This window comes from Oryzias melastigma, linkage group LG18 (assembly GCF_002922805.2).
Source record: "Oryzias melastigma strain HK-1 linkage group LG18, ASM292280v2, whole genome shotgun sequence".
NCBI lineage: Eukaryota > Metazoa > Chordata > Actinopteri > Beloniformes > Adrianichthyidae > Oryzias > Oryzias melastigma.
The window spans coordinates 11,011,901-11,022,772 of NC_050529.1; the positions used below are offsets into that span (position 1 = coordinate 11,011,901).

At 40.4% G+C, this 10,872-nt stretch overlaps 1 protein-coding gene across 2 annotated transcripts in view; it reads right to left on the minus strand.

Annotated features, from left to right (window-relative positions):
• The window catches only part of ppargc1a (peroxisome proliferator-activated receptor gamma, coactivator 1 alpha), a 369,523-nt gene that overhangs the window by 152,415 nt on the left and 206,236 nt on the right, over window positions 1-10,872 (minus strand). The gene's annotated exons all lie outside the window — the stretch shown is intronic.

Genomic DNA, 10,872 nt, shown 5'->3' on the forward strand with positions numbered 1-10,872 from the left:
TTTAAGCTTAGTTTTTTTAATAAATGCCTTCCATCATCACAAAAATAGACAACTTGTTGTAGTAGGTCTTTAACGGGTTATATAATGTTGCTTTTTTGCCACTATTGAAATAAGGAACCCATAATAAATTTTCATGGCTACCTCTTTTGGATCATTAGGATAGTACTGCATAATAAGACTCATGTTCACAGTAAATTTTGTCAATTAGAAGCTTGCACCCGTGTTGCACTAAACCTATAATCTTGAAATAGCAGAAAAAACTGATTCCTTAAACTGAGTCACAAAAACAAACATCGTTTCTCATTTCATCCACTTGATTCTCCCCCTCCACTTCCTATCACTCTTCAAAGGCGAATGTTGACTCTCACAGCTCCAGGGTGTGCTTGTTCTTCAGCGCGCCTGTATCCCTCGCCTCGTTACGGAGCTTCACAGACAGTATAATTTCAGCCTGACACCGCCTTGAATGTGCCGCTGTCAAGCAGAAGCTTTGCGCACTGCGAGTTGAGGGATGCAGGCTCAAAAATGTCACTTTCATTCGCGGCGAGATGAGAGGGGAGAGAAGAAAAGGCCCGGGCGGGGTGGTGGAGGGGTGGCAGGAAAGAAGCCTTGGAACAACCGCTGAAATTATGACAGAAAAATGACCAGAGCCTCGAGTGGCTTGTGGTTGTTTGTATGCAAAAAGAGAAATCAACCGCAAATAAAAGAGTTTTCTAGTCTGAGGCGAACAGTTTGGATGTTTTTTCCAGCAGGTATAAGAATGCACTATAGACTTTTTAAAATTCACACACGATTTTTTGTGTGCTAATTTAAGTTCAATGAGTATGTTTGTTTTCTGTCTTTCTCCCAAGATATTCTTATATGTGCCTATTTGTGCTCCAGCACAGCTGGCTTTAACTACAAAGTCCCCGTTCTTAGCATGAGCTCCATCTCTCGGCCTTGTCAGACAAGCGGCTGCTGGCTATTCACTCACAAGCATGTGCCACAACTGCTGCCAGGCCCGCTGCGGCTTCTGTAGCCTCCTTTCCTGGCATGTTCTGAAGCGAAGCTAGACGCGAACACAAGTCCCATCTCTGCTGGTTTACAATTATTAAACTGTGGCACCGGCCTCCCTTGGAGCTTTGGGATGCAACGCCAAAGTCAATAAACTACCTTTCATAGTGGAGCGGTTTATAAAAATAATTGTGCTTTTTGTGGAATGAGTACCAAATTTGGCATGGATGTTTCTTAGTTCTTCAGAAAAGCAAGTTGGCCATAAGAAAATCCAAGATTTTAAAATGTATGTACTCCTCAAGCTTAAAGACTCAATTTTGTGCATGAACAGCCCATATTTTTGAGACTATTTTTGTAACAATCTAGCGTATGGCGTCATCGTTACAAATGATTACCATTTTGAATTTTCTTGTGGCTTGCGCCATTAGGTGTTTTGTACATCAAAACAAAACCATTACCTAAACAAATCAAGAATCAAACTGAATTGTGGGGAACTCAAGTAAGTTAGTAAGCAAATCTTTATTTATATAGCAATTTTTCAAGAGAATGACTCACAAAGTGCTTCACAATGTTAAAAAAAAGATAAAATCAGAGAAAAAACACAAAATGGCACCTGTTTAAAGTAAAATTAAAGTAAAAACAAAAAGAAATGCTATATCTGTACACTCCATTTACCATTTTAAAAGATCAACATTATCATCCTAACAACCAGACTTACATTTAACTGTTTTTGTTTAGGCTACTGTCTCCTTCTCAGCTACTATCACCACTTATATAATTCACTCCTCCCTCATCTCAGAAATAGTCCTTCCATGTCTCAAAATAGCAGCTGTGACTCTTATACTCCTCAAAACCTGCAGCAGACCCCAGCAATCTCAAAAATCTCTGTCCCATCTCCAGTTTTCCATTACTCTAAGATTCTTGAAAAATGGTTGCTTCTTAGCTTCCTATCCCATAATCTTTATAAGGGATTCCAGTCTGGTTTTTGCCTCATTATTATACTGAAACTGTCTTATTGAAAATTACCAACAATCTCCTTTTAGCTGATTCTGGTCTACTATCAATTCTCGTCTTTGATGATCTGAGTGCGGCATTTGATAGTATTTGACACACCATCCTCTAGGACCGATTACTAGCTATCAGTATCGCTCACACACCCTTTGACTGGTTCAACTCTTATCTCTCTGCCTGCACTCAGTTCATTCTGTTAAAATCCTTCACTTCTCTGTCACTTCCTGTAACACCCAGCATGCCCCTAGGTTCTGTCCTGTGCTCTCATTCACTTACCTACTCTCTGTTGGTTATATTTTTTGGAAGTATTACATTTATTTTTACCGTTATGTAGATGAAACCCAGCTTCCACCAAAACCACCTCTGTCCTCCTTCACTGACCACCTTCATGAAATAAAAGTCTAGTTCACGTGTAATTCTCTGAGAACAGAAATGTCTCCACCTAGAGCTTCCAGTTTATCAATATTTGTTAATTACTCTTCAAACGTGCCTTTTAATTCATGGAAGTCCCAACCGTTTGAAAATGGATTGCAAAGAAGAAATTGATAATCGCGGTTCGTACCAGGCTCAAAAAAATATACAACACAAAGTATGTCAGAACAGAGCAATGAAAGAAGCAGTCTGGATCAAGATTTGTAAGATTTGCACCGCTAAGACATTTTCCACCAAACCTCTTCTAACTGCATTAGTATTGACTGTCCAGAGTGAACACACTATGCTAAAAGGAGTTCAAGAGCCTGCTTTCAGTTCATATTTGAGCGAGCATCAGATGCCTACAAATCGTGTGTACATAACATTACAGCAATTCAAAAGAAATAGTTTTACCAACATTGGAAGTCTGTTTTCGCTACTTGAGATGAAACTCGTTAATTTGCGATTTCCTACTGTTTATGAGTTTCCTGATTTGTTTATTGGCTGTTTTTAAAAATGTATTTTTTACACTATTAACTGTGTGGAGACCTCGAAGCACTTGTACGTCAAAGGTATTTTTATTTGTTATTTTAGCAATTTATCAGTTTGCCCAAAGCTAGTAAAATGGGGAAAAAAGTAGCTGTGTTCTTTTATACAGCATATTTTAGCTTAAAAACATTTAGATTAACTGTTGAAACTTGTGTCTTTGCTGGCAATGGATGCACAAGACAAATGTTTTATGTACAAATTTGGCTAATTTATTACAGTTTTTAATCACTAAACCTTTGTTTAGTTTTCCACACATAAGCTAGGACATTTGATGTGTAGGAATTTAGCCAACATCTACATGTCATTCATTGTTGGTTCCCTTTATGGGAAAGTGCATTGTACATTTTTAGACATAGAAAATCAAGGTACCCTCCTGTACTTTGGCTACAGTCCGAAATACAACTTCCACCAGCAGCATCAAAGTGTCCAGGCAGCGACTGACCACTGTCAACTTCAAGAGAAAAATCGTGCGGCCACTTGCTGAATTTGCTGTAAAACTTGCATTTTGGGATATGTAACTGTAGCCTTAGCTGATTTAAAGTCTTTACTTTTAACATGCTAACTCAACCCCATGCAGAGGGTCATCAAATGACAAAAAAAGGGGGAGTGACCACACTGTGAGCTTTGAGGTGAACCTCAAATAAGACGCAATATGGCAGTTTAGCCTCGTGTCTCGGTTCCTTCAATGCCATAAACGTCTCAAACAAAGCTGGCCGCTCTCGAAATCATTAGCTCCCCTGAGCCCTGGTTCCATTTTTCGGGGGGTCATGCTGCTAACATCAGATGGATGCTTGTGCGTATGAAGTGTGTGATGGATGGCGGTAAATGCAGGGGGTGTGGCTGGGCAGAGGGAAACATAATCTCTGGTGAGATGACAGGAAGCTGGAGGAGAAACAGAGCGTGTGCCACGCTGGAAAAGACAGAGTTGAGGGGACAGCAGGCAAACTGACAGACTGGCTAAATGGAGAGATGAGAAAAGTAAGTGTTAATTACAAACAGCAAGCATGAAGAAGCAGAGGGATTAGGCCAACCACAGAGCACAGAATTAGAAGAAATGGGCACAAATTCTGCTTTAATTATCTGTGTTTGACTCTTAGCATTCACCTAGCTAGGGCTAGTCATCGCTAGCATTGACAGACTGGACATCCACTGTAGACAGGAGCAGAGTGATAGCAATTACTCGGCTAGTGGCAACAAGCTGAGACACAACACATAAAGATAGTCGGTGCTGCTGCAGGGGCAGTAGACACCAAGGGAGCGAATGATTGAAGAAAAGCGGCTGGATATTCACTCCAACCAGCATTAGCATGTCATTAACTTCCTCTCCAGCCCCACACCAAACCCTGACTGGACTTTATGAGCTTATCACATCGAGCAAAAGGGAATAATTACCCAAATACTATCCAGCACAGCCATCTTTAATCAAAGGAGTGTGTAATTACTGCCACACAAATTACTTCAGTTCATTACTAGGCGCCGTAACATGTCTGCCGATGGATTGTTCATCATTCTAGAGTGTATTATTTACTGACGTCCCTGCAAACCAGCCACAGATAAACACACAATTGTCATCAAGGAGGAAAGGAGGAATGAATGAGCGGGTAAAGACCAGCATTTTTCAAAGATGAGACTTAAAAGAGTAAAGGGCTAGGAGGCATTAGGGGGCAAATGAGGCTACAAGGGAACCCCAAAATGACTGAGGGCATGCTTTTTAATAGCAACTTTCTTACAATCAACTCCTCGTTCTCTGGTAGATCTGTGTGTGTTGGGGGTGTAAAAATTATTCGACTTAATCGATGAATCGATTTATATCCCAACAATCCAACGAGTCATCTGGACCCCATAAGAGAGCATGAGTCTGGAGGTGGGAATCAGGTATATTTGGAGATTTATTTAATTGTTTGTTTATTAAGCATCCCCATTAGGTACTGGACATGCCATTAGCTATTCTTACTGGGGTCCCACCTTCTTAAAGCCACAGGAAGGCAGATGATTATTTAGTGATTGGAAGGTCTCCAAGGCCCCCAAAATTGTTTGATAATCGGTCAATTTCAGACTGGCACGCTCCTGCCCCTGTGCTACCATTCCACTGCCACCATCTGATTATTAGAAATTCTACAGTAGCAGTGTGGGCACTTGTGGCTGTTAATTTGGGCCAGAGGGCCCAGCAACATCCACGCGCCAATCTGGCAATCCCTGCCACCGTGGGTTCAAATGGGGAGTCGGTGTCGATGCTCCTCAAAAGAAACCGACGCATATTTTTTAAAACAATTGTGCGTCAAATTCCTGTCCACCAAATTTGTTATGGCACGCCTCAAAGTCGCTGCTTGATGCATGCCCAATAGTCTATCTATAAACCTGACAGTGCTGCTGGGGGTGTCAAAGATTTTCTTGCCCTCATTGTGAAAGATAAAGATTTAATCTCGCTATTTTGTTGCGTCTTTTTCCTTTTTTACTGATGTGAACCGTGACTCTAAAACTATCACACAATCAGAACCATGAGTTTTGTGATCCATTGCACCCCTATTACAGTCCAATGTGTGGAAACACATTGAATTTTCCAAAAACACGATGTGTAATGAGCTCTATTCAGTGTGGGTCCTTGGGCAAGACTCTTTGCGCTACTACCTAACTAGTATGTAGCCACAAAATGGCCCTAGTCTGGGTCTCCTTGTCCCGATCCTGAGCCCGTATGAAATACAGGGTTATGTCAGGAAGAGCATCTGCCCTAAAAATCTCTGCCAAACCACCTGTGTGAGGCAGTGAAAGCCATTTCGCTGTGGACCCCTTAAAGGATACACCGAAAGCGGAAAACAACGTGACCATACAGTGTGGAAGAAAGTTCTAAGAATGTTTGATGTGTATTATTTTGATGTGTTTATGAAAGTTAAATGTTTTAATGTATTTTTCAATACCTTTTGCATACTTATTTGTTTGGACACATATTTAATTTACACTTGATCATCTTGCAAGAAAAACTATGAATGTGGAAAACTTTACACTGGTTGACGTTTTGGCGAAAGATGTCCTGGATCCATTTTTGGTCAGAAAATTGGGATTGTTTGAAATGAACCAATATCAAATACAAATTATATCAGCAACCACAAAACCATTACATGAATCAAATTGTTGATAAAATTAATGGTTACACCCCGAGAGTGTAGAGATTTACATTTACATTCAAGGAAACATTCTCCACCATGTTTATGGCAGGTGTTTATTTCTTTACCCAACAAACTACTATGGAAAAGGTTTCTGAGCCGTTTTGTTTTTGTCCTGCTTTTAGTGGCCATGATGTGTGTTTTCCTAGGGTCCAGCGGCAGACTAATCTTTTGGAGCCAGATGTGCTGGTAAAAGGCAAGCCACAAAGCCTCCACCACTAGACGTTTCTGCATTGCTCCTAACCAGATATGATGCTGCATCCCTGGGGGCATTAGCTGAGAGCTTTGCCGGGCTCCAAATAGAACTATGTTCCTGCTCTGGAGACAGCAGCATAATGGAACAGTGTAAGGGAGGAGGACCAGTCAAACTTGTGGTCTATCGTGCAAAAACACTAGTACAGCACTTTCAAAGAAATACACGTGTGTTTTGGAATGATAGTGGCAACCAAAATATTTAGTTCAGCAGTAATGCTGCACGCCGGCTTCTCATTAGCACATGTAAGGTGTCATAGAGTCCAGAGCAACAGTTTTCATGAACATAAATGTATTTGTTAAAAACCCAATTTGATGAGAATGTTGTTTTTACATATTCTTGTAGCATTGTATCTCACAATGGAGGATACAGATATAAATGAAATTGAGCCTAAAATTGTACTTCTTTTTTTTTATTCAACTGGTTGTGAATAAGGAGTAGAGAGGAAAATCTAGAATTTGAAAAAGATTGTATTCATAGAAAATACACTGAGTGGGCCACAAGGTCTTTGCTCTGACTACTTGTCTTCATCCAAACTGGTATCTGGATCAAAACCGTACGGCTGGATATTGGTCAGCATTTTTGTTAGGAGTATAAGGGGCGTGACGGCATGTAAACAGAGAGCTCGTAGCAACGGAAAAGGGGAAGTAGGGTTGGGTTGCTCTTCGGCAACAGTTCCGCCAGCAACTTAGAGACTATTTTTTAATGAACTACTGTAGAAACTATGTCTTAGAAAGCGACACAAGCTTCTTTATTTTGGCTAAAAATGGTGGGGAATGGGGGCGGGGTTGCTCTGCACTAACAATCCAGCCCACAACTAAGAGATGAATTTCTAATGAATGAATACATGAATTGGTTTATTTCAATCAATCTTATAATAATACAGGAAATAACATATCACATAATAAATCCCAAGTTGATCATTTGAAAGGGAGTGGAAGGAAGCGAACTTATATAATCCCACCCTCGACCATACCATTTTCTGTACATGAATTATCAATATCCTGTTCAGGACCTAATATCAAGTATTTATACCCTTCAATCATAGATTCAAGTTATAAAGGATCATTGATATCAATGATGTAATCAAATCTCAACACATCCACAGACAAGTCATTTTTATTAACCAGTAACAATAATCTAAATATTCTCATCAAATATTCTCATTAAAAAAGGACATTTTGTGCAGATTGTTTTCATCAAAGAATGATTATAATAATACAAAAAGTAATAATAAATTGAAAAACAAAGATCAGGAATTTGAGCAGAATCAGTGGTATATCACAGTCCAGGAGCAAGTTTAAGGCCACATAATCGTTCTTCGTTGTCATAACTGAGAGACTGTGAAGGTCTCATTTCAAGCTCAAGTTCTGCAGGTCAAAGTTCACATGCAGCATGAAGTACAGCAGAGCGTGTCCTAGAAAATGACACAATTTTTATTTTGACAAAAAATGTTGAGGAAAGGGGGCAGGGTTCCTCGGCACCAACCGTCCTGTAGACATCTTAGAGATGAATTTCTAGAGAACTAGAAAACGGCATGTTTCATTATTTTAGCTAAAATTGGTGGGAAAGGGGGGGCGGGGTTGCTCTGTGCCAATGGCCCAACTTAGACACAAATTTCTAATAAACTACTGCAGAAACTATGTCCTAGAAAATGACAGGTTTCTTTATCTTGGCTAAAAATGGTATGGAAAGGGGGGCGGGGTTCTCCCAACAGTTTCGCCCACAACTTTGAGACAAATTTGTAAAGAACTACTGCATATACTAGGTCTTAGAAAACAACATGGGTTTCTCTATTTTAACTAAAAAAGTGATATTTGTAAATAAATTACCACTGGAGACTCTTTGAAAATAGATCAAAAGATAATCAGAATGGGCCTTAAAAGAGACTCTAAACATACATTAAAAAAAAAACACAAAACAAAGAAAATCTACCTTGGTTTTTTCTGCCTTCTGTGAATGATGAGAGCATTTTTCAGAAAAAGTTAACTGAAATTGCCTTTGGATCTACATCCACTCCGAATCACTTAATGTTGGGCCATTTGGAAGGCAAGAAAAGCAATGCAACAACAAGCATCAGCAGCCTCATTTCCATCCCAGCTGAGTGGTGGTAATTGTTAAGTTGTCAGGCAGCCTTTTGTGGCTGCAGACTGAGCTGGCAGAGCTCATCAGTCGAAAATTACAGCAAAGAAACAATCAGCTTCTCTACTGTTACTTAAAAAGAAAGAGTTGCTCCACAACAGGGAGATGAAACCAACAAAAAAAAGGGAGCTGTTTATCTCACATTTCCTTTGTCCTCTGAAGGAAACGTCAACGGGAATCCGGAAGAAAGATAACGAGGGGGGAAGAAAAATCCACTTGCGCCTTGATTCCTCATTCCTCAATTATCTGACAACAAATCATTATGCCATCACTACAATTGATCAACAGTCACCTGGTAATTGATATTAACAAAGGAAGGACTGTTTTGATCTCAGGAGTCGCACAGGCAACAGTGAAAACTTCTGAAAAGCCTCTTCTTTTTTTTCTTTGCCCCTTTGTTTCTCAAGCGAACAGCTCAGATAATCAACTAATGTTAAGGACAGCAGAATATAAACCGATAGAGCTGCTCACAGAAAGATCAATCGTTGCTGGCATGGTGTTTGTTAAAATATTCTGACTGAGAAACACTTTGATTCTAAAGAAAACCGCACTGACAAGTGGTGTCCCTCTGAGTTGACTCCATCCATTCATTTATCTTCTATTCAAACTTCATAAAGGTTGCTGGAGCCTATCCTTCCATCCATCTTCAGAACCTGCTGAGGGCTGCTGGAGCCAACCCAGCGACTGTACAGTACACAAGGAAAATAAAAGTAAGACTATCTCTGCTCCAAAAAAGTCAAAGCATTCTTACTCCCAACTCGTCAAATATGGACATATGGTTCGGGCCCCCTCTGTGCCACTTTTTGACGTTTTAGGTGTTCCCCAACTCGTTGCTTTTTTTCATACTGGCTGTACCCATCAAATCATGGGTTCCCAACCACCGGGCCATGAACCGGTACCGCTTGGCACCGGGCCACAGGTTCCAATCAGGGGTCCCCAACCCTTGACACACGGACTGGACCAATACCCTAACCTAGTACTGGTTCTGCATCTGGTACCACATTTGGCACCATGTCTGGTACCTCATCTGTTACCTCATTTTGAGGGTTAGGAACAGATTTAATGGGAACGGCCAGTTGGGGTCACCCAAAATGTAAAAAAGTGGCTCAGAGGGGGCCCAATTATGTCACGAGCCAGCCAAAAGGTAGATTTAGCATAGTATGTGAATTATAAGTGTGCGTCATCTTCTAATGGCAGGTGGTCCAAAATGTACTTTGCTTAAGAACAAGGAAAAAGATGCTGAGAGTGTGGCATAACTGATGAGGCAAGCTTGCTTTTCTCCTCATGATCCTTGTCAATGCTTAGCCGGGGTCACGACAGTGACCCAAAGCCAGTGTAGCAGGACCAAACTAGGTTAATGAGACACTAAGGTCATTTGAGACCGGTTTTGTGCTTCAAAGCCCGAACATGTGAACACACTGGCTGGACAGATCCGTCTCCAGCTTGCTCCTCTACTAAACATACACTGCATGTAAAAGAGCAAAACCTTTTAGCAAAGCTGTCACTGTTAATTGAAGACAATTAGCAAACAGGTGACATGTGCCTGAATTGTGCAGATGTTGAGAAAGAGGCAGAGCAACACTTCGCTTCAGGGTTAAAATATGGCAGAAAATGACTGTAAAGACAGTCACTGACTAAAAGCCACTACAGGTTTTGGCTAAAAACAACACGTGCACTGAAGGATGACCTTAAATATATAAAACTGCTTTTCCTCGGGAATAAAGCCATGACAGGGAGGCTCAAATGAAAAAAAAGAAAGGGGCCAAGAAATCACATTTCTTGGATTTCTTGGTCTTTATTTTATTATGCTATGTGTGTAGTTCTGCTAATCCATGATTGTCATGCTTAATTTCAAGCAGAGCTGGAAGTAAAGGTTTGCACTTTCATTCTGTATGCCTTACTGCCAGACATAAAAGTCAAATTTGCATTTAAGTTGCAGCAATTTAAGTTTTGTTTGTATGTTTTTAAATACATTTTTTCTGATTTTTTTTTTTTTTTGTTCTGGATGGATGGATGGATGGATGGATGCCTTACAAACTGCCGCTGGTGACACCTAAATGCCACATGCTTTTAGACATTCAACAACTTGACCATTTATTTGATCAAAGAGGATTCGCTGATTGTGAGAGAAAACTGGCAAAAAACTACTTTTTAAGTTTGAAGTGTTGCATATTGGTGCAAAGCTGCTTTTCTCTGCGACAGATTCAGCCAATTTATGTCAGTTGCGTAAACACTTTGCTACTGTAACTGGGCATGTTTGGTGTGTTCAAGAACCTGTCGAATGTGGGGTTTTTAAACATGCTTTTGGCATATGGAGTAGGGCTGGGCGATATGACGATAAAAAACCGTGTACGA